Genomic DNA, 27,064 nt, shown 5'->3' with positions numbered 1-27,064 from the left:
ATACTGGGGTGGTTTGTCATTCCCTCCCCAAGTCGCATCAATGATGCAATGGACATGAACTCGGGCAAACTTCAGGAGGTGGTAATGGATAGGGAGGCCTGGCATGATGCAGTCCTTGGGGTCGCGAAGAGTCGGACATGATTGTGTGACTGAATAACAACAGAATACCAGTCTGCCTTATAAATGAATACATAGACTACCACTGCCACTTATGATAAAAGCTTTCATTTGTCCATCAGATTTGGTAGTACAAAGACAAATGTCCGTGTTTTAGGTAATATACTTCATGAAAATAAAGTAGCGATAAATTCTAGAGTCAATGTAAACCTTGAACTATTCTTCTAAATTAATTTATATTTAGAATAATATTTTCAATAATAGTTTAAGGTAATTCAAGGATATTTGGAAAAATGGCTAGAGAGATGATATATCATTATGAATAATGTATAAATATCTGTCACTTTTTATGTTAGAATGATATGATAAAAGAACAAACTAAGAATAGGGCTGACTTGCATGTGAAACCAGACTTGTGAGAAATCAGAACAGGGTTTCTAATAGTCCAATAATGCAGCTCAAAAAATATTTCAGGCAAATGTCCATTCTTCATATGTCTACCTTTACAGATTCACCACAGTTTTCATTCAGACTTCCTGATAGCACCTACTGTCCTTGGCTTAATCATTTGCATTGATAAGAAAAGTATTTTATTAAGGATTCTATTAATCATGCAGTACACTTAAATACTTAACATTGCAGATGTTTCTTGTTGTCTATTCTGACTTAGACTATGAAGACAGAAATCATTTACAAGTTGTTTTTGTTTTCAAGGGCTTCCCTGGTGGCTCAGAGGTTAAAGTGTCTGCCTGCAATGAGGGAGACCTGGGTTTGATCCCTGGTTTGGAAAGATCCCCTGGAGAAGGAAGTGGCAACCCACTCCAGTATTCTTGCCTGGAGAATCCCATGGATGGAGGAGCCTGGTGGGCTACAGTCCACAGGGTCGCAAAGAGTTGGACACGACTGAGCGACTTCACTTTCACTTTCTTTTTTTTTCAAATTTAAAGTGATTTTGGAGACCATCAAACCCCCTCAGTTTCCATAACAGAAACATAAATAAATTATAGCTAGGAAGACTTTGAGGTGCAAATGCCTACACTCCTCTAGTTGCTAAACTATATATTCATTAAAGGCCCAGAACATGGCTCATATACCTTAGTCTTATATGTGTTTATAAAGTACATGCAAATTCAGTGGTGAAGAAGGAAGGAAAAAAGAGAGGGAAGGTGGGAGGGAACAGGAGAAGGAAGAAAGAGAAGAATTGAGATGATATAGTTCATAAAAGATAATGCCAAAGGATACTGGATAAATTATAGAGAGTGAGGTCAGGATGGGGTAAGTTTACCATGTTTCATCTCAGTCCATATTAGATATTTCACCAAGCCTTAATTAGTTCCTTGGATTACACACATATGTTTAATCATATGTGTATGTACAGATATATTATTTATGAAAGACTAGATTAAAAACCTTGAAATATTTGGCAAAAATAGAAAAGAATAAGGATATATTTTATTAAAAATTAATACTCTGACAAATCTTTATAAACTATGTACAAAAGAGTCAGACACGACTGAGTGACTGAACTGAACTGAGCCAATTATAAAAACAAGAGTACAAAGCAATGTATTTTGAATTATGTAATATCTTGTATTTATTATACATACTTAAGGAAATGACTTATTTTTATCCACTGTGTACCTTGTCCAGTTATTCTCCAATTGACCCTCTTAAGTTCTTGTTGATATCAACTAATTTATTTTCTTGAATTTTTATTTTGTATATTGTGGCAAAAATTAACACCCAAACTTATGGATGTTAAAAGCCTATATTCACATATTTTTCATACTTAGACTATGGCTTGAAACCTGAATGTCTGTGTTCAAATATTGACTCCTCAACTCACCAATATGTGACTTAGGGAAAGTTACTGAACTACTCTGGCCTTAGTTTCTTCATCTGTAGATGAGGAATGACAAATGTACCTATCCTCTATGAATGTTGTAAAGATCAAATAAATTAGACAATTACAGCATTTATAATATTAGCTAGCATATGACCTGCTATCAGTAGCTGTTAAAAATTACTATTACTATGATATAATTATACTGCAATAGTTGCTTGAATGAAGTAATTTGGAATGATCAAAATTATGTTTATTTAACATGAATTCAAATTGAAAGAAGACACTTGCTTAGATGCCTTAAGTAAATGTGAGTATCTTAAGGTTGATCATATCAAGTTTTTTCTTAGTCTGGTAAGAATATCCAGCAATAATGTCTCAGTTGTGTGTTCATAATGTGTTTTGAAGCTAAGCATAATAAATTATCATTCATACACACCATGTAAATTCTCCCTATTGGACCAAAATTGCCTTTTTCTTAAAGGCATTGCCTTGAATCACATGACAATTTGCCTTACCTTTGTATTTCTCTTTGCTTAAGTTAGAAGAGAAAGGCATAAAAGTGTGTGTTTTCCTTCAGCAAATATATTCATTATAATCTACTTGATTTGGGTTTCCAAAAGCCTTTCTAGGAAATAACAGAATTTAATGATCAGTTTATCTATATACTAGCAGGTACAGCTAGAGTTAATGTCTTTATCCAAAGAATAATATAACAGTATTTTTATTTCTCTTGACTTCTTCTATTTTATTCTAAGACCTTTAGCCTAGTCTCATGTTAGTTGTCTCCTATATCTCCATTAACTACTAACATGGTTCAAGGTGATGCGGTACTATTGTAGCTGACTCCTTTGGTGCCCCAACTTCCTTTCCTGGTAAAATCTGGTTCAGAGGGCCATTCCTGCATTCCTGTAGGTGTCACCACTGCAAGATTTGCTGAAGTCCTCTCAGGAGGACTATGCTTGGGCGGTTAGAGCCCCCTCACCATGAAGTACCCGAAGTTCTCGTATACCCTCACTGCCTCCCTGTAGTGCAACCCATAACCAATGACTGAGCTGTGGAGGACATGAAAACCCAGATTCTTGCATCAAGGGGGACCAAAGTCTAGGCTGCCGCTTACACTCTCATGCTCACCTTTGGGGCCAGACTGAGGCTAGACTTCTGAAACCTTTCCTCATTTAGTTTCTTCCCCTTGATTATTTTGCTTCCTTCACTCCAGTACACATTTCTCCCACTTGCGCATGACTCCAAGTCTCACGTTCTGCTCCTAGGAAACCCTCCTAAGACAGGTATATAGAGATGGAGCCAGGATTCCAGTGCTTCCCCTGAAGAGCAAGACTTTAGAAAAAAATCACTTACCACTCTAAGCCTCAGTGTTCAACTTAGAAAATGATGATAATGAAACCTTATTTCCATCACAGCACTGTTGTGATTCACAGATGTACATAAAGATGCTTAAAAGGGCATGTGCAAATGTAAGCACTTTGAGCTAGCCCTCCTCAGTGATTTTTTTAATTTTCTTTAAAGTAGAAAATATTTATTAAGGAAAGTAGTAGTGCCCAGTTAAGACAGTAACCACTTTAAATTACAGTTTCTATGTGTTAATACAATATTGAATATGACTTTTTTTTCTATTCTGAAGGAATTGCAGTTAAAGCCCCAAAGCCAAATAAAGAATATGAGTCACATGTATTTTTTAAACTGCCATTAAGTTATTAAGAAATGGAGCCAGAACCTTCCTCTATAGCTCAGAGAAGATGCAGAAGAACCAGCCTACTAATGCAATCATACTTCACATCCCCCCCTAACATCCTCCCTCCAGTGCTCAGGCAGGAGACAGAGAGCCAGAGGAGTGAGTTTAGCTGATAACCCTTCCTGTCCCCTCTCTCCCCTCTGCAAACGGGCCTCTACCTCCCATAGAGGCTAACTGAGGTAGAGAATTCTAGAAGGTGATACTGTGGCTTGGTCTTTCTCTGGATGTTTTCATTTCTGGATATTCATTCCACTGAAGTGGAGAGAGATTCCAGGAAAGTGACATATGCCTTGATCTGAATGGTTCTAAAACTGAGAGATTTGATAATGCAGGCTTGCCACAAGGAGAGAGGGACTGTAATACAGTGTATAATGGTAGAAGAAGTCTTTGCTCCAGGAGGAGAGAAAGGGTGTGGAAGTTCAACAGGAGTTATTGATTCCCTTAGACATGGATAGGATGGATGGAACTGTTGGCAGGGCCCAACAGAAGAAAATTCTGCCTTTTTCTAAAGATGTTTTCACTGAAGATGGGCTGGACAGAAGCTAAACAGGATCTTGAAAAATTATACATCACATCAGCTGTAAGTTGAATCTGAAGGAGCCAGAGCAAGCAAGACAAAGGAAACTTACATAAAAGTGATTTAGGGTCAGTGACACAGGAGAACCCCAGGTCATTCCCCTTTCTTGCCTTCTAGCCCCCAGCTCTGCAGGAGCTAGACCCAGAAAAAGAGTGATAGACTTTCAGGGAGAAAGGAGTAAAACAGAACCATCCTCACTTGAGAATCCTATCCTCTAATGACAAATCGAATCAGCACAGAGGAGAGGAACATTCTGATTGGATGGGAAGTTTACAAAATCTGCCCAAGGTTTCAGTGAAGACAGGACAATTCCACAGGATACAGTAATGATTAAAAAAAAAATAATGAAATCAAAATAGAAAGTTCTCGGAGGTCAGTGGTTAGGACTTAGGGTCTCAGTGGTTAGGATTCAGTGCTTTCACTGCCAAGGGCGAGGGTTCAATCCCTGGTTGGGAAAACAAAATCCCTCAAGCCATACAGCACAGACAAATAAATAAGATCACTTTATACTCTACTGAGTTCAAACTCTTCAAAAAATAGCTTCATATCAGTAGATAATTAGACCTGCAAATTATCTAAACTAAGACTGCAAAATATTATAGCCAAGGTATCTTGATTAGTATTAAAAGATTATAGAGTAAGGGAATTCATTTAGGGACAAGAGAATGGGCTTTTTTGCCAGACCAAACTTAATTGTCATCCTTATTCTTCACTTCCTAGCTAAGTGACTGAGGGTAAGTTGTAGACTCCCTAAGTCTGGGTTTACTCATCTAAAATGCTCTCCAAAGGGGCAGATTGACTATCCAAACTTCACCAAGTTCTGACATTCAGAGGCTGCAATCTGGTTCCCTCCTTTCTGTTGCTATCAGGTCTTTTTTCCCCCTATATTAAAACTATTAGTTCAAAAAACTCTTCAGCTGATAATTTTGCAGATTGTGCTGAATCAGGATTTAAAAAGAAAGAAATGAGTTCCCAAAATATATTTTTCAGAACAGAAGCTGCAGTCATCATTGCCTACAGGCTGAATCTGGCACATTTCACAGCTTCTAACTGCTCCCGGGATTGTACAAAAGTAGGACTGTCCAGAATAGACAGGGCTATTGCCTTTGACTGGGTGGCCAGGTGTAGCAGAGGCTAAAGAGGTAGTCTGCCTGTGTTTCTCCAAAGCTCTACCCCTTGCAAGGCTCTGTCTGTCCAGAGATGTAGCTTTAAAGTGCTGAATGGACTGGTGGTAACCCTTATTATCATCCTAAATTATGTGTAAAATTATAGACCGCTGAGGAAGAAGCTGGATTTGGCAACCTTCCTGTGAATTTTGTGCCCACCAAGGGAAAAATGAAAATAGGTAAGTCAACAGGATTTTGAGGATGCAGTGTAACAGGTGGGAGAAAAATCTGGCAAAGAGGTTTTAAAAAAAGAGCTGCATATGGTTCTAGAAAACTCACTCTACGCCATCAAATGAACCAAATAGTTAAAAAGTGATTTGTCACAGTATCTATTAAAAATCTACTGTTTCTGCTATTATCAGGGTGTTATATTCCCTTAGGTAAACTACAGCACTGGCCATAGAGTGATAATCATTATTTCTGAGTCAAGATCATTGGTTACTCAATCCTCTGCTCTTCTCAATATGGAGTGAACAGAGAGATCTGCTTTGTTCATCAATAATAATTTCTGGTTAATTATAATATGAATAAGATATGTGGAAAAACAAAGATGTGTTGTTTCCTGTGGGAGATACATTTATAGAAGAGATGAATTTTTAGAGCAAAAATACAAATATTTATAGATGGAGAAACTAAGAAAAAGTAAATGACTTATTATTTAAATACATTCAACTAAAAGAGTAATTTAAATAAAAAATTCTTATGCCTAAGATAACAAGTGTGAGAGAGAAAAAGGTAGTAAAGAAATATTTCTCTAAATAAAATATTATAAAAAATTCAGAACAAGTCATTTGTATTCAAGAATTTGCACTTCAATGCACAGAGAAAAGTTAATAACTACATATAAACTGCAATTTTTTTAATCAGACAAAAATATGATCTTCACTCTAATGATGATATCATATTTGAAAGAATTATTTATTCAAAAGCTCTTCTAATGTAAGAGGTCAAGCATAAGTAAACTTCCTGAAGTGAGTTATTCAGTCTTTCTCTCCTTTGTATCTCTGCTTGTATCTTACAGTAGTAAATATATATTTCATATTTATTAGAGAAAATTAGGTCCATGATGCAAAGGGTAGTTGCAGAGATCAATAGACAGCCTTTATAAGATGTTAACAAAGGACAAAGAAGCAAGAAAGTTGTGTCAGCATTCCTAGGTGTTCATTATAGCAGACTGTGTTTTCTGAAACAGAGAGACATCCAGTCTTACATGATCTTTCTCACATTCTCCTCTGTTTGAAAAAATAGTCACACAATACTGTGTGACTTCTAAGACTGTCATAAAAGATAACAGGGCCTTCACCTGGCTCATCACTCAGGCCGTTCGCTAGAGCCCAGCCACAGTGTTATAAGAAAGTCCAAACCACACAGAGAGGCTACTTGTTAATGTTCCAGGCAATAGCCCCAGGTAAGGTCCTAGCAACAGTCAGCACCAAGACATGTGAGTGAGGAATAAACCTTTAGATGATTCCAGTACCAGCTCCGGCTGATGACAAGTATAGCAGAGATGAGGTGCCCTCACAGACCTTTACATAAATTGGGACTGGTGAACAAAATAAGTATCATTGTTTAAAGCCACTATGTTTCAACATGGTTTGTTACACAGCAAAAAATAACTAAGAGAATCATAAAAACTATTTGGCCAGACAAAAATATAATGATATTTTTTTTGACACAGATCAAAATACTAGAACAGTTTAGGAATAATGTGAAAGGGACTTGCATTTTTAGCACCATGCTTTTTTTAGCACACTTGCATTGTTTTAGCACAGTGCTTACCACATCAAGATTGCCGGGAGAAATATCAATAACCTCAGATATGCGGATGACACCACCCTTATGGCAGAAAGTGAAGAAGAACTAAAGAGCCTCTTGATGAAGGTGAAAGAGGAGAGTGAAAAAGTTGGCTTAAAGCTCAACGTTCAGAAAACTAAGATCATGGCATCTGATCCCATCACTTCATGGGAAATAGATGGGGAAACAGTGGAAACAGTGTCAGACTTTATTTTTTTGGGCTCCAAAATCACTGCTGATGGTGACTGCAGCCATGAAATTAAAAGACGCTTACTCCTTGGAAGGAAGGTTATGGCCAACCTAGATAGCATATTTAAAAGCAGAGACATTACTTTGCCAACAAAGGTCCGTCTAGTCAAGGCTATGGTTTTTCCAGTGGTCATGTATGGATGTGAGAGTTGGACGGTGAAGAAAGCTGAGCGCCGAAGAATTGATGCTTTTGAACTGTGGTGTTGGAGAAGACTCTTGAGAGTCCCTTGGACTGCAAGGAGATCCAATCAATCCATCCTAAAAGAGATCAATCCTGGGTGTTCATTGGAAGGTCTGATGTTGAAGCTGAAACTCCAATACTTTGGGCACCTCATGCGAAGGATTGACTCATTGGAAAAGACCCTAATGCTGGGTAGGATTGAGGGCAGGAGGAGAAGTGGACGACAGAGGATGAAATGGTTGGATGGCATCACCGACTCGATGGACATGGGTTTGGGTGGACTCCGGGAGTTGGTGATGGACAGAGAGGCCTGGCGTGCTGCAATTCATGGGGTCGCAAAGAGTCGAACACGACTGAGCGGCTGAACTGAACTTACCACATAATAGATACATAATAAAAATTAATTTAATTTACTTGAAAAATCACATTCTGATAAAGCAGCCTGAACTTGTCATGCTATACTCTTGGCCAGTAGAATAAAGTGTTAGTAAGGAAAAATAAAAGAGATATCTGTTAGCATATACAACAGTCTTTCTCCTGTTTCTGATGGTAGCCCTCTACTCATCTTATTGTACAATCAGCAAATTTCTATACCATGTACATGGGTGACGTGACAATTCAGTCTGGCTAGTAAGAATATTGCACCCCCTACAGTACAATGATTAATTCACCAATAGGCAAGTTGTTAAAGCAGAGCCAATTAGTATCTTCCCTGACTGGGAGAAAGAGGATCTCTCTCTCCCATTTTAAGTTGTAAGGATACGAGCACCCATCTTCCTGCTCCTGGAGAAAACCTGATTAAGAATAAGCTTGAACAGGAAAAAATGGAGCCAAAACATGCAAACAGAGAATAAGCTCTTGATGATGTCACATCAGACACCAGAACCAGTAATGCCTAATGCTAATCTCACTCTTCTATTCAGTTATGGAACTCAAAACTCTCTTTCTTCACTAAGATTTTGGTTCAGTTCAGTTCAGTTCAGTCACTTAGTTGTGTCCAATTGTTTGCAACCCCAAGGACTGCAGCACACCAGGCTTCCCTGTCCATCACCAACTCCCAGAGCCTACTCAAACTCATGTCCATTGAATCGGTGATGCCATCCAACCATCTCATCTTCTGTCGTCCCCTTCTCCTCCTGCCTTCAATCTTTCCCAGCATCAGGGTCTTTTCCAAAGAGTCAGTTCTTCACATCAGGTGGCCAAAGTATTGGAGTTTCAGCTTTAGTATCAGTCCTGCCAATGAATACTCAGGACTGATCTCCTTTAGGATGGATAGTTGGATCTCCTTGCTGCCCAAGGGACTCTCAAGAATCTTCTCCAACACCACAGTTCAAAAGCATCAATTCTTCAGCGCTCAGCTTTCGTTATAGTCCAGCTCTCACATCCATACATGACTACTGGAAAAACCATAGCTTTAATTAGATGGACCTTTGTTGGCAAAGTAATGTCTCTGCTTTTTAACAGGCTGTCTAGGTTGGTCATAACTTTTTTTCCAAGGAGCAAACATCTTTTAATTTCATGGCTGCAGTCACCATCTACAGTGATTTTGAAGTTCCAAAAAATTTAAAAAAAATTTTTTTTAATGATTTTGGAGCCCCCCAAAATTAAGTAACCAAATTGAAAAAAAAAAAGTAACCAAAAATTAAGTTTTTCGTTACTTATTATCAAAACTTGGTATTAAGTTGGTATCTTAATTGGTGTTAATGGAAAGTGTTCAACCAATATTAGTCATTTGGAAAAGCAGAAGTGATAGAAACATTGGGAGAGTAACATGATGTTTTCTTAAAGGTCATAATACTCAGAAGAATACTGGGGAAAGTCAGTCCAGATGAAAATATAGCAACTGTTTCATAGCCAGCATCTAAAAAGGAAGATAATTCAATAATGCTAGAACACTCTAAATTAAAGAAAATTTAACTACATAATCACAAACCATCTCAATATCAGAAAAATGCAGATGTTTCAAAAAAAATGACTCTGTTCCCTGATACTAAATTAATTACCACATGTTTTGCTGTTACAGAATGGCTTAATTTCCCCTGAAACCTTAGATACTAAAAGTTTTGCAAAAAGCAAATTGTTTTAGAGGAAATAAAAGAAGGTAGAGCCTAGACACTGACAACCTCATCAAAACACTTTTTTTTTTTGAAGAAATTTCAGTGATATATGGATTCTTTAGGTAGAAGTGTATTCTGTAGTAAAACCAAAAATAATAAACTGACTGATCAAAAAGTGGCAAACAAACCCAAACACCACTGAGAAAATTCTGAAGGGCCTTGAGCAATATGAAAACATTTTTAGATCATTAAAATACATCTCAAAATAATTCTCAGCTATCAATAATATAATGAAACATCACCTGAGAAGTCAGCCATTCGAAGTAGCTAGCTCTTTACAGGAGCAAACAATAGGTTTTTTTCTTATGTGAATACTGTATCCTCTACAAAGGCTGGCATAACACAAATAATTTTTCCTAATTAATCAGTGTATTATGTACTTAGGAGCTGTAAAGCGAAGGAGTACTTTAAAAGAGGGACATCTGTTTGCAGTTTCAGCCTTATTTGTTAAGGTTATCTTTGAACAAACTTGAACTGTAAATGGTAACTATAAAAGACGGAAAAATCCATTCCCCAAAGCTGTATAAACAGCTAAATTGTCTCAGGAAATTATAATCCAAAAGAGAGTGAGACTTTTAAAAATGCTATTACTATTACTGCTGCTGCTGCTACTACTAATAATAGTAATAATACAATGGTAATAATACTGATAGGAATGGTCTTTTTAAATATATGTGGAACAAGGGGAACAAAAAGGATTGGGCCACCTCACAGAACAAACAATACAAGGTTAGCAAATGATAAGAATTGTATGTGCTTCAATTTCACTCCCATCTTCTATGGAAGAAAGTTGCTTTTAAACTGAGAAAGGGGGAACAAACATGGTTGAGGAAATTGAAACCTAAGATGGATAAGGAGAAGCAATAGTGCCAAGATGCTGTAAGACAAAGTCAAGTCTCTCAGCTCACAAGAATGGCATCTCCTAGCACAAAAGGAACTTTCAGCTGTGAGCCTGGAACCACACTAGCAATCTCTGTACAATCCTCAATAGGAACTATGCCAGAAAACTTGTGACAATTAAATGTTTAAACGTTTGAAAAGGGATGCCATTAGACACCAGGAAGCTTTATTTTAAAATTTAAAAATGTCTAGGGTTTATTATAAACTTAGTGGGAAAAAAAATTTAGAAAAGAAAGCAGTAATCACAGGGAGCCAGCAGAGGTTCCAAGGGTAAACTGTGAACCACTAGTACAGTTTTTATTTGCACAGAAATATTGTAGAAAGGGTGAACAGCTTGAAAATAATTCCTTCACTAAGTGTAATTGTATTCATAAATACAACTGGACATACCACAGAAGGTAAAACCTTTTATACAAACTTATACAAAACACTTAGGTCTACATATGATTAAGGTAGTAGAACCTGGCAACTAAAAGCAGAGATTCTTGAGCTAGACTGCCTGGTTTTGCCACATAGTCTGTGACTTTGGACAAGTCATGTGATTTCTCTGCATCTTTTCATCTTAATGCATGAGTAGTGATAATACCTACTTTGTAGCTTTGTTGGGAAGGTTAATGAATAAATACTGGTAAAGCAGTGAGAACAGTATCTTACACAAATTTAGAACTAAATAATGTTAATCTTTATTGTCACTGTAATTCTGGCTCCAATTAGGACAAAGTGGAGAAACACAAACTACAATATGTATGTTTGTTCTGATGGATTGAACAAAATTAAACAATACCTAGTATATGCAAGGTACCTGGGGAGGTGATAGGAGCACAGAGATAGAAGAAAATCATAGAAGAAGGACTCTAGGGTCATGACAGACTCTACTCTCCTCTGTTCAAGGTCTGCAACATTGATTCACAGTTTTTTGGTTATTTGCTAGAGACACTAGTATTACCTTAACTAATATACCATGGGTATACCACTACTTCTCATTTCCTACTAAAACCATAGATAAGTTTTTAAACTTCTTCAACTTTAAATTGATAAAACACTATCAAGTTGTTATTTTAGTTTTAATTCCTTTGATTATCAAAGAGGGTGACATAGTGTGATTAGGATGTCATGAATGGTGAACAATTTCAACAGGATAAAAGACCCATGGGATTTAGTTGATTAATAGTAGAACATAAGTCAAAAATTTGATCAACATACAAGTGGCATGGGGGATTGATTGATGCTTATAAAAAGGGAGGAAATAGTGTCATGAAATTGTCCAGCACTCAGACCAAACCTGCACTTCAGAAATGGGCACACTCTTTAGAGGGGACACTAGTGAATCAGGAAGATCCCCTGGAGAAGGAAATAGCAATCCACTCCAACATTCTTGCCTGGAGAATCCCATGGACAGAGAATCCCATGGAGAATCCCCTGGACAGAATGTAGCCTGGTGGGCTACAGTCCATGAAGGTCACAAAGAGTTGAACATGACTTAGTGACTAAACCAGCACCAACACATACAAGCACCAGCACACACACACACACACACACACACATCACACCTTCTATTAGCATCTTTATTCAGCTCTTAGTTTGTGCCAAACCCCATTCTAAGTGCTTTCTATGTATGAACTGATTTACAAAAATTCACAGCAGTTCTTTGAGATAAATTCTATTATTGTCTCTATAGAATAGGTGAGAAAACTGAAGCCTAGAGAGAGAAACCATGCTTGCTGTCACACAGCTTGTAAGACGGACAGCTGGGATTTTAAGCATGTAGTTTGGCACTAGGGCAAGTATAGCTAAGCCATAACTTTAAAGGTAAAATAATTAAAACCACAAAAGCAAACTAACCACTGTGGTGATACATTTGGTGGGGATAATTGGAAAAAATTTTTGAAGAAATCCCCAAATTTTTTGAAGTGGATTTTCACAATAAGGCATTTCAGTAGGTTCATTGACTTATTTGTAGGAATAAAAATTTTTAAATAAAATCTTGTCATAAAAATATGTCCTCATATTTATCCTTAATGAAAGCAATACACTATAATTCTAGCACCTAGTATACTAGAGGTAAAGAACCTGCCTGTCAGTGCAGGAGACATAAGAGATGCAGGTTTGATCCCTGGGTTGGGAAGATCCCCTGGAGGAGGGCATGCAGTTTGCTCCAGTATTCTTGTCTGGATAATCTCATGGATGGAGGAGCCTGGCAGGCTAGAGTCCACAGGGTCACAAAGACTCAGACACGACAGAAGCAACTCAGCACACACAGAGGCACGATATGCTGTAATTGTAGCACCAAGGAATATTTTCCTAATACCTGGGCTTACTCTTTCAACTTTACAACATGCAAATTAACAATAACAAGACGACCTTTTTCCATCTGTAAAATGGGGTTGTGTGTGCTTACTTTCCTCCAATAATGTTATATTTTTAGTTTTCAAATTGAATCCACTGAAGTCTGCCATTTAAGCAAAATAGAAGTCTGTGTCCACATGTTCCTGATATGACATGACATCTTCCATCAAATTATCTACCTCAGAAGCATCTTCTTGTTGTTGCAGTAAAGAATTACCTTGAATCTCAACTCTTGTACGCACTCTGACATTAGTTCTGCCCTCAATCTTTTGTCTGTATTTCATTCTGTATCCAAATGTGAAAACAATTTCCTTCAATATCCTTTTCTGTTCCTTTGTTTTCTAAACACTAATTGGTATACATATTCTGTCTTTACCCTAGTTTCCAACATGGCTTTCAAATTCTAGCTAAAATCTGAATTCTCACACTCTTTCTCCCTCTATGCACTTTTCCTTAGTCTCCTATGTATCTGTGATACGGCTCTTCTTCTCTTTATGATAATTAAAGTCACAACTTACCTTTCTGAAAACCCTTACATGTATCTTCATTAGCTATGATTCTATCTTTGCTCTGAATACCTCAGCATAGATTAGATATGTCCATTTCTCTGTGCTGATCAAGTTTCATTGTTATAGTATATTTGTGATGATGAACTTGGGTGGGCCAAATCTTCCAAATGTTGATGAGTGATCCATTTGTTTCAGATAGAATTTGATAAAACCCAGAAGCATACGTAGAGTGAAATGATAGTGGAATGCAAATTCTACAACAATTCACATCAATAGATCTTATCCAAGTTGTACTTAATTTTTGTTTCCATGGGGCTTGGAATTTATCACATTCCTCTTTGTGTTATAAACAGATTATAAATAACTTTTTCTGCACAGAGTTCTACACATAGTAGGTGATTAGTAAATTAGTTTGTTAATATATTGTAATTGTGTTATTATAATAAATATTTAAAATTAGGAATCTATCACATGTGGTTATGTATTTTTAAGAAAAAGCAGTACTTTTAGATATAGATCATTATACCAGGATGTATCTATGAAAGCAATCTATGTTTATAATAATTGAGACCAATTAAAAACCTTATAATAATATGAAATATAATCTGTTATAAAAATAATAATATAATCCAAGAACTAAGAAACCTTACTGATCCATTTCTTTAGTAAGAACCTCATTGCATGTGAATTTACATTTACAAATAAAAACATACATTTAAAAGTATGCTTTTGTTTCTAATTCAATAGGGAAAATAATGATTAAATATATGCTTTTCTGAAGTATATATAAATTAATATTTTAGGAAATGAAAAAAGATTTAATTTATAGTTAAAATTTTTAATTTCTCAAAGTGAGACCTCTCTTAGAAAAACTTACTATATTGATTTTTCTTTAACAGTTCCTTCTCCTATTTCTCAAAATTATATTCATAAAATATCAATGGTCCCAATGAACTATTTACACGTGTCCCAAAATCACAGTTTTCGTCTCTGATTCCAGCCTGTTGCTATGCAGCTTATAAATTGAAGCCCCCATAGAAAAGATAACCAGAAAGCTAAGACTTATGAAGACTGTCTTATATGAAAGCAGCAATATCAACAAATTCTTATTTCTCCTCTAACCCTTTTCATCTCATAAGATTTACATAAAATATAGAGATTATTTTAAAAGCTTGCAATGACTATTTTTCAAATTTTCTGAAAAAAAGTAAATTTTCATTTCTACCCAATGCTTGAATAAAAATACCTGATACAAGCTGATACCTGTAAAAAATAGAATATACATATTCATAGACACATATTAATCTTTTCTTTACTCCCGCTTGCCTCTTCTAGTATTTGACTCATAGAATAATGACTAAATGACTGAAAAAAAAAGGATACTTAACTGTTTGACACTGCCTGTGTTTCAGGAAAAGTGCTGAGTGTTTTCATATTTTTATTGTCATAATAACTTTTTGATGTAGGTATTATTTTTCTAATTATTACAAATGAGGAAATTAAGGCCTCATTATTGATGTCATAAAGATAAGTGATCAATCAGAATTAGAAACAACAGCTGTCTTTTCTTCTGTCTGTTTTTTTTAATAGTTTTAAAGAAAATCCCTAACTTCTTTCGGTTAGTAAAGACTGTTGTTAATATATAGAACACAGTGGAAAATATTCTGGGGAGATTTAAGTAGGAAGTCATATCTGATTAGGGGATCATTTCCCACTCATGTAGCTAGAAGGGGCTTTTCGGTTCCATTTGCCTCTTCAAAACACAACTGCTTGTTCCCTGAGATATTGCCCTTCAACTATTTAAAAATATATATATTTCTATAATATATTTGTAAAATTTTGAGTACATGATATTAATAAAAGATAGACATAAGCTATCTACACTTGAAAATCACTAATTTGAAAAATGTTGTCAGATTATCTTTAAATAAAGGAACTCTAGGCTAAATATGAAAAAATGATTGGAATGTTTTGCTAGAATTAAAAAAAAGTGTGGTGATTTTACCATAAACTGTTGCTGAGGAAAGGCCACTTAACAGATTTAGGTAAGTCACAGAATTTCAGTCCCTCTCCAGTGCACAGAGTGGTGCAGGAATAAATGGGAGGTTCTCAATGGCTGCCTCTTAATTGATGAATGCCAATATTCAGTGACCCACGGTGATATCATTGATGAATGCCAATATTCAGTGACCCACAGTGATTCCTATGAGAAACTAAGAAGACGAACAATTATATTGGAGAGTTTGGGTACAAAACATGAGAGATTAAAGACTCTTTGAACCTTGTTCCTTATCACAAGAACCACCTGACCTGAGAGCATTGAACAGAACAGGGAAAAGTGTTTAGGGATATTAAGTTTCTTTCCAGGACTGAGTGATTTTAAAACCTTTAGATTTAGGGCAAGAAAAGGCAAAAGATCAAGAAAAGAATCATTAAATATTTTATTTTGGAAGATGTGCATCCATGAGGAAGATATAGTTGATATGTTTGGGTCTTTGGAATAAGCACAGGAGAGATTTAAGTTTTAGAATATGATCATACCTGATGAGCAAAAAGCCAATGTAGACGTGGTAAATAGTTCGATTCCATGCACTTACAAAGGAAAGAGGAAGGAGAAGGGAGGCGATGAAGGGATCCATCCATCATGCACAATACAAATAAAGGGCTGTCACTCATTTTCCTAATGTCAAAAAAAAGAACTATTTAGCAATTTTTTGACACCAAGGAAATCATTTGTAATAGCGTTCTTCACTTTTCAATTCATCCTTAAATTTAAAAGAAAGAAAAAAACCCATTCAATTGTTTCTATTATAAGTCAGTTCATCATTTATGAATCCATGTCAGTGTCTTGGTTTTTTCAGTGAAATAGCTAATTCATATCATATTCGCAGTCATCACTTCATAGTGAATCACTGCTGTTTGATTTAGCCTGTCATCTGACACTGAGCATCTCGAAACCATTTGCATCACTCTTCTTGTTCTAATCTGCACATATGGTAATAATTAGAAATGTGATACCTTAAATTCATTTAAAATACCTGGTGATTTTAAGGTATAATAATAAAACCAAGAGAACTCATATTTCACAGTAAAAACATGTTAAACTCTATGAACTAAATTATAACTATTATAGATAGAAAGTCATAATGATTTCAAAGTATAAAATATAATTTTTACAAAAACATAAATTCCTATCAATATATTTCTAACTGTCTTATATAGAATGTTGAAAATATGAATGAAATGCATACTATAGAAAATATTTGAGTTTTAAGTCATGATTTTTATTCCAAAATAGAAAGCCTAGAAGTTTCCTCTCCTCAAATACACCTGCAATTTTCAAGTCCTTTTAATTCATGCCTTTAAATGAAAGGGTTGGGTATACAAGGTCACTGAAATTGTTATTTATGACTGAAATGTTTTTGCTACATCTATTTTAAGAAGGGTCATTTTTCATTTCATTTTAAAAATTGCTTTAAAGTGTTTAGCTGACTATACAAAATTACTCAATGTGCAACTAGCAGTTCCTCTATTTCCAGGCTCGAGGTAGCCTAAAGATTATAGAAGATTTTACAATTAAGATGGTTTTATTAAAACTGTATCACTTATCTGTTCTTATGTTTATGGCAATCATCACCATATTGTTTTACTGTGACTATAAAACCATTTTCCTCTCTAATGTGTTCCTCATCCTTTTATTCATTTTGGTTTACTTCTGAGGAAGAAAATACAAAGTCAAAATTTAAATCGTTCATTAATAATACAAACTTTTCTACCCTAATGCCAGTATTTCATGTTAAGATGGCCTGTAATTAGAAAGGTCCTTGTTTCATAACGGAAACAAATATCAGTGCTCACTGTCTCATTTTCCTTAGGAAATGTACCTTTCAACTCGGTTGTTGTTTTAAAAAATTATGTTGTGATTGTTTTTCCCTTTTGAATTTTGGTACATTCAAAATTCGTAAGACCCACCACTTACTGGTGAATATTTTTAAATAGTTAAATTCCCTTTTTTTTTTTTTGCTGATTGATATTAGCAACCCATCTCTCTAAGCTAAAAGAGTACATCAGCCTTGCCACACACACCAGCAGAAACTGCAGCTATGTGCATCTCCAAACGCAGGAAGAAAGCACTGCTGGCCGACACTAGAGGATTAAGGAGAACTTCAGCCCTGGCAGTGCTCGATTCCAGGAGTCAGGGAATTAACATACTGCAGATTTAAAGATCAGAAAAACAAAACATCAACAACTAAGCAAGGCTTAGTAATTTCATTTGGAAATCACAAGAATCCTGAAACTAGAACTTAATGTATTGTGCTTCTTAGACTGTACATTTTGTGGTATGACTTAGCTACCAACCCTTTCGAAACCCAAGGAGATTTTGAAGTATAAGTTAAAATGACAAAGAGTCAAGTCTCTCCAAAAATGAGTTTCCTGTAAGAATGAGGACAATAGTCAAAACAATAACTGAGAAATTATTATTATTATTTTTATATTCTTATTATTACCACCCAAGATCTTTAGGTATCTGAAGATGAAAAATTGAACAAAAACAAACACTTCATTTGTAGGTAGACAAAAAGTAAATGACTAACCTTGACTTCCATCAGCACACAAGATCCCACAGAACCAATGACAAACTTCATTGTTTAAAGACTACTTGGAGATGATTTAGAAAAATATGATGTAATCTATATGTGATAAAACGAGATATAATATTCTCTACTGGAAGGCATTCCTATCGTGTCATATCAAAGTCTAGCAAAACATTGAAAGTTAGAAATGTTATCAAGCATTAGCAGGCATTTAAAGAACGTCTCTTGAATATTTCTAGCATAAAAAAGTATTTCATGTGATGTAAATGAATGGTAATTTTCTGACTTTAAAAGAGAGCTGTGCCAGTACATTTCAGCGGTCTGGACCCAATTCTGCAAACATGGAGACGCTTTCAATTTGCTCTGCCTGCCTTCCCGCCTTAGATGGCTGCGATTGCAGCGAAATTAATCCATTTAAAAATCTGCGGCTTAAACTTAAGGATTTTCGGTTTTTTCCCCCCCTTCTCTCTCTCTCTTTTTTTTTTTCTTAGAATATCAATAAGTTCCAATTGAAGAGCGGATTCTTTTGCAATTCAGGCATGTGCCGGCGATAACGGGCGAGTTGGCATGAAGAGAGGCAGAGATGGATTAATTATGCAGAGAACATGGAAATTCTGCTTATCATCGGCTAGCAAAGGAGCCCGGCTCACATAATCAGCAAACGAAGGGAGAGGAAAAAATAACAATGCAATGGCACCTTCCAGCCCATCATCAGGATTTTTTCTACCCCCCCTTGTAATTAAAAAATAACATACACTTATAGCCCTATCTCCTGTGCAGGCAAGGAGTGGTTGTCCACAAAATAATTGCACTGGGATATTAGAGCTGGCAACAGGGGCTGTCCATTCCTGCTTGCTCTCCCTCTCACCCTCTCTTTCTCTTTTGGCCTCTCAAGGCACTTTGCTTCTGAACTCAGTCCAAATCAGACGGATGTCTCAGGTGACATTCTAGCTCACTTTCCAAAAATCCCAAATAGGTACCTTATCATGATCCAAGCAAACATATATACATATATGATAAATATTTGAAGGTCTGACTCTGGGGGGAAGGCTTGGATATGATCACCTGTGGACTATCTGGTCAATTTTATTTTTATTTTTGATGAAATCCATCCAAATAGCCTTCATTTTGCAAAGTGACTGGATTAAAACAGTGGGCTGTGCAATGGCTATGTTAATCTTCTCAAACAATTTTACTTACAACTTTTTGTTTCTTTTTTTCCTCTTTGCCAGTTTATTTTGTAAATTCAAGTATATATAGTTAATGACTGCAATGTTTGTGCCTTCAAATCAGAATTCACAATTCTGTATCTTTACTCTAAATCTGACAGCCTAATGCTTTGTATTTCTCTAAATGCCAAGAGATGACAATGACCCTAGTTTATTGCCTTAAAGAAAATAAAATTTAATCTCACACTTGTATCCATGTGTTTTCCAATTCTGAAAATTAGCATGCAATCACGAACATTGAATAATGATACTCCTGACTGAACGCCATCAAAGTAGGTTTTTCTGCTTTGATCTTAACCCAAATAATTTGACCTAATTACAGATAAGTCCCAAGAATCTCTGGCCATGAGAGAGGCCATCTTTCCCTGCAAAAGTTATTGGTGGGCTAGAGCAACAGAAAGATGAAAATACACCTGGAAAGACAAAAATTATGGAACATATGAAGGAAAGACGTTGTTCCAAACTGCAGTAAGCTGGCGTTAGAAAGCTGGCAGACTCTGGAAATATAATTTATTCATAGAGTTCCACCAAAGCAAGGGACCAGTGTGGGGCGCAGTTTACATGCTCGTGGGAATGCTTTAAGTGACAATGAGGGTAATAGACTGATTTTTTAAACTAATTATCTCCATGTCTATGCATACAGATGCACACACTCTAGGATGTATGAGTATTATGGAAAATCAAGACTGAGTAAAGGGATAAAGTTAATGTTTGGAGACATTTATGATTATTGATTTTGTTAGTTCCTGAGAGAGCGAAAAGAAAGTAAAATAAGAATAAAAACCACATTCAAGTGGAGGAGCAGGGTTTAGGATGAAGAAAAGTAGAGAAGAGAAAGAATCCTGATAAAGAGAGAATAAAGACTATGGTATAAAGAAAATTAGAATTATGATAGTAGAAATTATGAATACTTTATGTCTAGATATTTTGTAAATGTAGAAATACAAGACACAATCCATATGAGTTAAATATATAAACAGAAGTTCATTCTAGTGTGTAGCCTTAAACCAAGAAATGTCCAAATGCATAAATTAGAGATCACAGATTGGGTGGAGCAGGATACAAGTTACCACGGATTTTGGAGCACAGCCGCATGGAATAGGGGAATACAGCTGGGGTAATTCGTCTTTCCATTACCACTGAATGCCTACCTTCCTACAATTCAGTCCCCTCAAACTCATTTAGTATTGCTCTGACTCATCTTCTTAAACTTTTCCTGGTGTAACAAAACCTACCTCTTAGAAATTCCTGGATAAAAGACTGAGTAAATAATGAGCAGCTGTGAGCAAATCTTGGCGGGACCAATTATCAGACCAAATTTGATGATTTTGGCTATTAGAAGGGGAGACGAAGTCATGGCTAGCAAAGGTGATTATAAAGTATTATGGATATGAACTTACACATTCTCTGCAAAATATACTGAACTTTGGGGCTAGTTTAACTCAGTCAGAGTTTAAAAAACAATTTTCTCGAAGCTTACCAGATGGGCAGAGAGTCATCTCAAATAATATCCAGAGTGGTGGTCTTTTAGATGTTGTTTTTGGTGGTCTAGTGTTTCCTAGACTGACTTGATGGACATGAGTTTGGGCAAGCTCTGAGAGTTGGTGATGGACAGGGAAGCCTGGTGTGCTGCGGTCCATGGGTCGCAAAGAGTCGGACACGACTGAGCAACTGAACTGAACTGAGTGTTTCCTAACCCTTGCTGCTAGTTAGAATCCCTTGGGGAGCTTTGAAAGAATACATATGCCTGAGCCCCACCTCATACCCAAATGCAGGGGGTGGGACCTGAATATAGATATCTATCTGTATATTATATTGTATTATTATATACATATGTAAATACACGTGTTTTTTAACTTCCCAGGTGATGCTAATGCACAAGCAGAGCTGAGGACCAGTTGTTTCCTGGCCTCATTCACTGCCCTCCATTAAAATCCATTTAAAATCCAAAACACCATCAAGGCCATGTGCTGTGTGCTTAGTTGCCCACTCATGTCCGACTCTTTGCAACCCCATGGATTATAGCCCACCAGGCTCCCCTGTCCAAGGGGATTCTCCAGGCAAGAATACTGGAGTGGGTTGCCATGGCCAAGGCTGCCATTAAAGCAAACTAGACTGTGAACTCCATGAGGTGAGTGACTACACTGCTTATTATCTGATTCATCCCCAGCACCCAGCCCAATGCCTGTTACAGAGAAGGTTCTCAAAAATAACTTTGACCGAAGAATAAAGCAAACAGGAGCGAAAAAGACAGAGGGCTCTCTGCCTCCCTTTAATCCCAACTACCTCTCCTGCTCCTCATTCCACCCCACAAATCTTGACAGTTTGGAAGCTTTCTTGAGGTTTTCTGAAAGCCTGTGCTTGAAACTTCATAGAAGCAGCATATTTCTATAATCTTTTCTACTTCCTGAAAACATGTCTTAACATCTTTTACAAGAGAAGGTAGATAATAGAATTCTCAGTAACCGTAACTGTAAATGGATTTGCAATCTACCCATGATTAAAATTATTTTCATCATGAAGTAGAATTCTCATTATTGTTGCAATTTTAATATTATCAACTCCAAAGTGTCTTGGTGATTGATAATATAGACAGCGAAACCCTATATTATAGTAATTAAATTTAAAATGAATCAGCCATCCTTATATGTCTCAGTACAGTACCTGATTATTTGAAAACAATTATCTTCACATGTCACCTAATGCCACACAGTACTTGAAGCTGCTTCGAGAAATTGTTCGCAGTCAAAAACTTGCTGCAGAGTGGAAAACCACAGGGACTGTGTCATAAGTGCTCCGAAGAGTATTTTTCCATTAAAATACATGACTATTGCAAAAGTGGGCTATAACCCAGGAGGAATGCAGGCCTGAATTAGGAAACCTTTGAACAAAACCTTCAGGCTGAAATATGCATTCATCACGGGTTAAGTCTCACTGACTTTAAAGGAAATCCTTTCTCCAGTAAACCCCAGAAATCATGGGCCCAAGAGCAGCAGTCTTATTTTGAGGATGAGGTTTTTCTTTTCTGATCAGAGCCAGGCTGTAATGCATAATACGTTCTTCATTGTATAGACTGGCCTTCAAAGGAAATGTCTCTCTTTATGAATTAAATTAAATACTACTACATTTCCCAATGTTTTCTCATATTTCCTGAGTTGAGATTTGTATAGGACCATTCATTGCTCCACTGCAGGATGGGGCACACTACTCTGCTTCTTTTAATCTTACACTTTTTGAAATTCTTTTCAATAACAAGCCTCCCCTTGCCAGATGCTCTGTCTCGACACCCTCCTCATACACATTTTGGGGAAAAAACTAAATACAGAAAAATTCTTCCATACTTGGTTCATTTGCAGATTTCACCAGGCTTGCAAAAAGCACACCTGTTGTGCTGTCTGGATTTCCTTTTCTGATCATAGGCTTCTGACAAAGAGGAGGGGGGGAAAGAAAGATTTTTATCAAACGCTCTTCACCGGACAATGAATTTTCTTCACCATTTGAATGTATCTGTGGAATGCCTGAGTGATTCATTACAGCAGATTCTGAAGTATGACAATGGGCCGCAGAAATGACTGATGGTATCTTTTTCCTGATTTCATTTCCCTGATCCTCTTCATCCCTTGGCCTGTGTACCTCGATTAATTAGAAACCAGGGATTTTCACTCATCAGCTGATGGGTTTCATGCTCCACTCTGTCACAAATCTGCTGCCTGCACTATCTCTCTTACAGCCGGTGGCTGCTTTAAAAACTTTCCCTTCTTCTTTTTTTTTTTCTCCTTTTTTGAAGCAGTGCTTTGTGACTACAGGTTTAGGTCTTTTAAAGATTCAGACATATTTTTTAAAAAGAGATTAAAAATTAAAGTAAAGAAGATTCAAAATCTCTGATTAAGTTAATCCCTATCCAAATGATACTTGTCCAAAAATGAACTTTTTGAAGAGATAATAATATAAATGTTTCATAGTGTTCAGCTTTCTAAGTTCTTTTTTTCAAGATATAATAACTGAAGTTATGTAAAGAAGGAAAATAGTTATAAATATGATTTTTGTGTGTGAGCACAAAAGCACGTATGTTCATTTCTCATGCATTTTACACTATATTTTTAAACTCTAATGCATTCAAATTCCAGTTGAATAAGCCATTTTATAATAGCATCCTGAAATAAATCATTGAACCATTATTGTTTCTGGAGGAAATATTTTATAATTGAAATATGCTCCCCCTTAGGGTATATACCAAATTAAATCACATGATGATATAATCCCCAAGGAAATAAATCATAATTAAATAGTGTTTAAAATGCAGGATAGTTTAGAGTAAAATTCTCCCTTGGAAATCTAAAATAATTCTTGATTCAAAGGTAAAAATCACACAAATTATTTTCACCAAAGTAAAGTAACAGCTACCTACTACTGAAAGATTATTTACAAGAGTATTTTTCTGCATATTAATTTATCTAACATCAACTTTGAACTGGTCCTGGAATTAAAAGCACAGCCATCCATTTTTAAATGCCAGACCTATCAGACTTGGAGGGACAAAGTGATGAGAAGAAGTAGTGTATATTTTCATAGTTTTGCTTATAGTAGAAGATGGAGAGGCTTTAAAGATTTCATCCTATAAGTCATGTTTTTCCAATTTTGAAAGTCATAAGAAAAGGAAAAAGGAGTTTGGGGAGGAGTAGCTACTTCCTGCCATCTGAGGATTCTTGTTCTGGTTTCCATTGTTGTTGTTCAGTCACTAAGTTGTCTTCGACTCTGTGACCCCATGAACTGCAGCACACCAGGCTTCCCTCTCCTGCACTATCTCCCTGAGTTTACTCAAACTCATGTCCTTTGAGTCAGGGATACCACCCAAGCATCTCATCCTCTGTTGCCCCCTTCTCCTCTTACCCTCAATCTTGTTTCCATACTTGTCAAGAAAGAGCTGTATACCTGAAAAAACTCCTGAGAATGACCAACCAAAGTCCTGGTCAGAACTGAAGCTAATATCTTCTCTCTCATGACTGTTCTAAAGAAAACCAATGTATACTCTACGTAGCAATTTTTAAAAATTTTCAACTGAGCAAAAAGCAAATAGGGCAGCAGAAAAGCTACTCTGCTTCTGTTCCAGAAATATAAGAAGGGATACACCCAACTATGCTATTAAATTTCTGTGGCACATTTACTTTTACGTATTGAAACCCAAATTACAAAAGATATTGGTTACATATTCTGTAACCACAGTATTGAATTTTGTTCCAGATGTAAAGCTAAACTTTTCTTATTGTTGAACTGGTCTACCTCAGACGTAAGATTTGAAGCAAAGTGGATTTCATAGGATTCGTATCAATTTCTCTTGCTGTTGTATTTTTTAAAGCTTTAGTAACGTTGAAAATGGACACAAGAGACAGGTCAGGAAAATACACCTTGAGCTTACACAGACGTGAAGAGAAATCCATTACTTTTTGAAGTTATTGAAACTTCTTGTTAAATCATACTTGGCTTTGAGGGAAAAAAAGAACCATAACAAATTTCAATTACCCCCCCCCCAACAAATTAGGAAATGGGTCAAGAAAAAATATTGTTTTATTTTAAATACTTTCTGTTTTTGCAAATTAATATTTTCCATGTAGATTTTTACCTGTTACTTTTACCTCTCCTTTGAAATGGGCCAAATCATTATCATTATGCTAGTTGGGCTTAAAATGCTGCCTACGTAGTAACTTTTCTTTAGCAGTAATGCAAAAGAGCTATGGAACAGTTGGAGAGTATTTTATTTTAACAACAACACAAGTGTGCTGATAATCTGGAGTATCAGGCCCATCTGTAAATTTCCCTAATTTGCTATGTCTTTCCCTACAACTACCAATATTGTGATAATGCCACATGCTCGCGAGTACCTGTGAGTGCCAGGCACAGGGAATAACAGTCAAGAACAGACACACTTTCAAACATAGGCCTGTAAGTCTGTGGACTGGGGCACTGCCTCCGATTGACCCTCAGCTTTAGCCGATATAGAAGTTACCTGTGACTGGCCAGGAAGGTCACCCATTTAGATCATGGGTATCTAATCAGATTAATTCATTTATTTCCCTGAAATATTGTTTCTAAATAGTTTTTCAAAAGAACTTAATAGACTAAAATTTGCTATCTGATTGGCTAACTCCAAGATACCAAGCCTGGAAGATTTTCTTTCCTTTTAATACAGCAATTTGTGTGTGTGTGTGTGTGTGTGTGTGTGTGTTAGTTGCTCAGTCATGTCCAACTCTTTGTGACCACATGAACCACAGCCCACCAGGCTCCTCTGTCCATGGAATCCTCTAGGCAAGAATACTGGAGTGGGTAGCCATTTTAGAGATAAAGAAATGGAAACATTGTTTAAATGACTGCAGTGAATGATTTTACCAAAATTTGTTGACTAATGTGCAACATGCGTGCATGCTCAGTTGTATCCAACCCTTCGTGACCCTATGGATTGTAGCTCACCAGGCTCCTCTGTCCATAAAGTTTTTCAGTTAAGAATACTAGAGTGTGTTGCCATTTCCTCCTCCAGGGGATCTTCCCGTCCTGGGGATCAAACCCCTTCTTTCACGTTTTTTTAGCACTGAGCCACCAGGAAAGCCCAGTTGACTAATAAGCAAGTGTAAATTAAAACCAGAGCTTGCATCTAATGGTAATTTCTGATCAAAATATGAAGGTTTTGCAATCGAGTATTCCAGTGCACCATTAACCCGGAGCATTTTAAAAGCTATTTGCCTTATTCTTTCAAGACCTCTTAAGGTGACTGATGGCAATGTAGGGTGTAGATACTGTGTTAAGAACACTCAGATATTAGCACATACGGAGCAGTGGGCCAGTGGAAGAGAGTCTACATCTTTGTTACTTTCCTGGACTGTGCAGTTCACACAGGAAGTAAGTCCTAAATGCAAAAATGAACAAATACAGTGAGTGTATTCAGTATTGCAGCTTTGCGATAAGAACCATAAAAACTTTTGTTAAAAATTAGGTACACTATATAAAAAGTCTTAGCTGTATATCTAAGGTAGGGATAGCAATAGTAATTCTCTACCTACATTATCATTCTAATATTTTAGAAATTATTTTCAGTATCATTCACGTTGTCTTCATCACAGTGAAAAAGGCTTCTACTACTAAATAAATCAGATTATATGAAACATAAGTTCTTGGTCCAGATTCTGAAGTTTCTCTCATTTAAATTTACAATGTGTTTGCAGTCGTAGTTTCAGAATTCCCCACTAAGTATCACTGGACCAAGGTATCTTGAAGACCTAAGCTAGGCTTTCATTGCTTATTCCTATATTATTAGCACCTAATGCAATGTCTGATCTATAATATTATATTTTACTTAAAATAAATTTCCTTCACATAAGACTGACCTTCCTGCCATCCTATGAATGCATATCTGTTCATTTTCAGTCATTTACTGGGAATGTGTTTCTGTCTTCATCTTGCTAACTTATTCATTCTTTTTATAAAAATTCACTTTCAATAACAATTCCTTCCCCATTTTTTTCTACTTTTTAATCATTCACTCACCCAAACATATATTTGTCAACTATTTATCCTCTGCCAGTCCAAGTTCAATATTAGATATTAGTTCCAACTTGAGTTTATGTTTATTTGACCCAATTTAATACTTTCATCATAGTTTATTGTCTTGACCACTATTATTCAATATATATTGGTTT

General features: G+C 36.2%; 1 long non-coding RNA gene across 1 annotated transcript in view; it reads left to right on the top strand.

The window, feature by feature from the left end:
* LOC145510609 (uncharacterized) overlaps positions 1-19,566 on the top strand; it is a 134,257-nt gene extending 114,691 nt beyond the window's left edge. The window contains exon 6 of the long non-coding RNA XR_014057141.1: positions 18,639-19,566. This is a non-coding gene — a long non-coding RNA (uncharacterized LOC145510609). The remainder of the gene's footprint in view (positions 1-18,638) is intronic.
* The last annotated feature ends 7,498 nt before the right edge of the window (positions 19,567-27,064 follow it).

The sequence above is a fragment of the Giraffa tippelskirchi genome, chromosome 6, assembly GCF_054371585.1.
Source record: "Giraffa tippelskirchi isolate mGirTip1 chromosome 6, T2T-mGirTip1v1.2.pri, whole genome shotgun sequence".
Classification (NCBI taxonomy): Eukaryota; Metazoa; Chordata; class Mammalia; order Artiodactyla; family Giraffidae; genus Giraffa; species Giraffa tippelskirchi.
The sequence above is the reverse complement of the archived record's forward strand: the minus strand, read 5'-3'. Positions and strand labels throughout refer to the sequence as shown.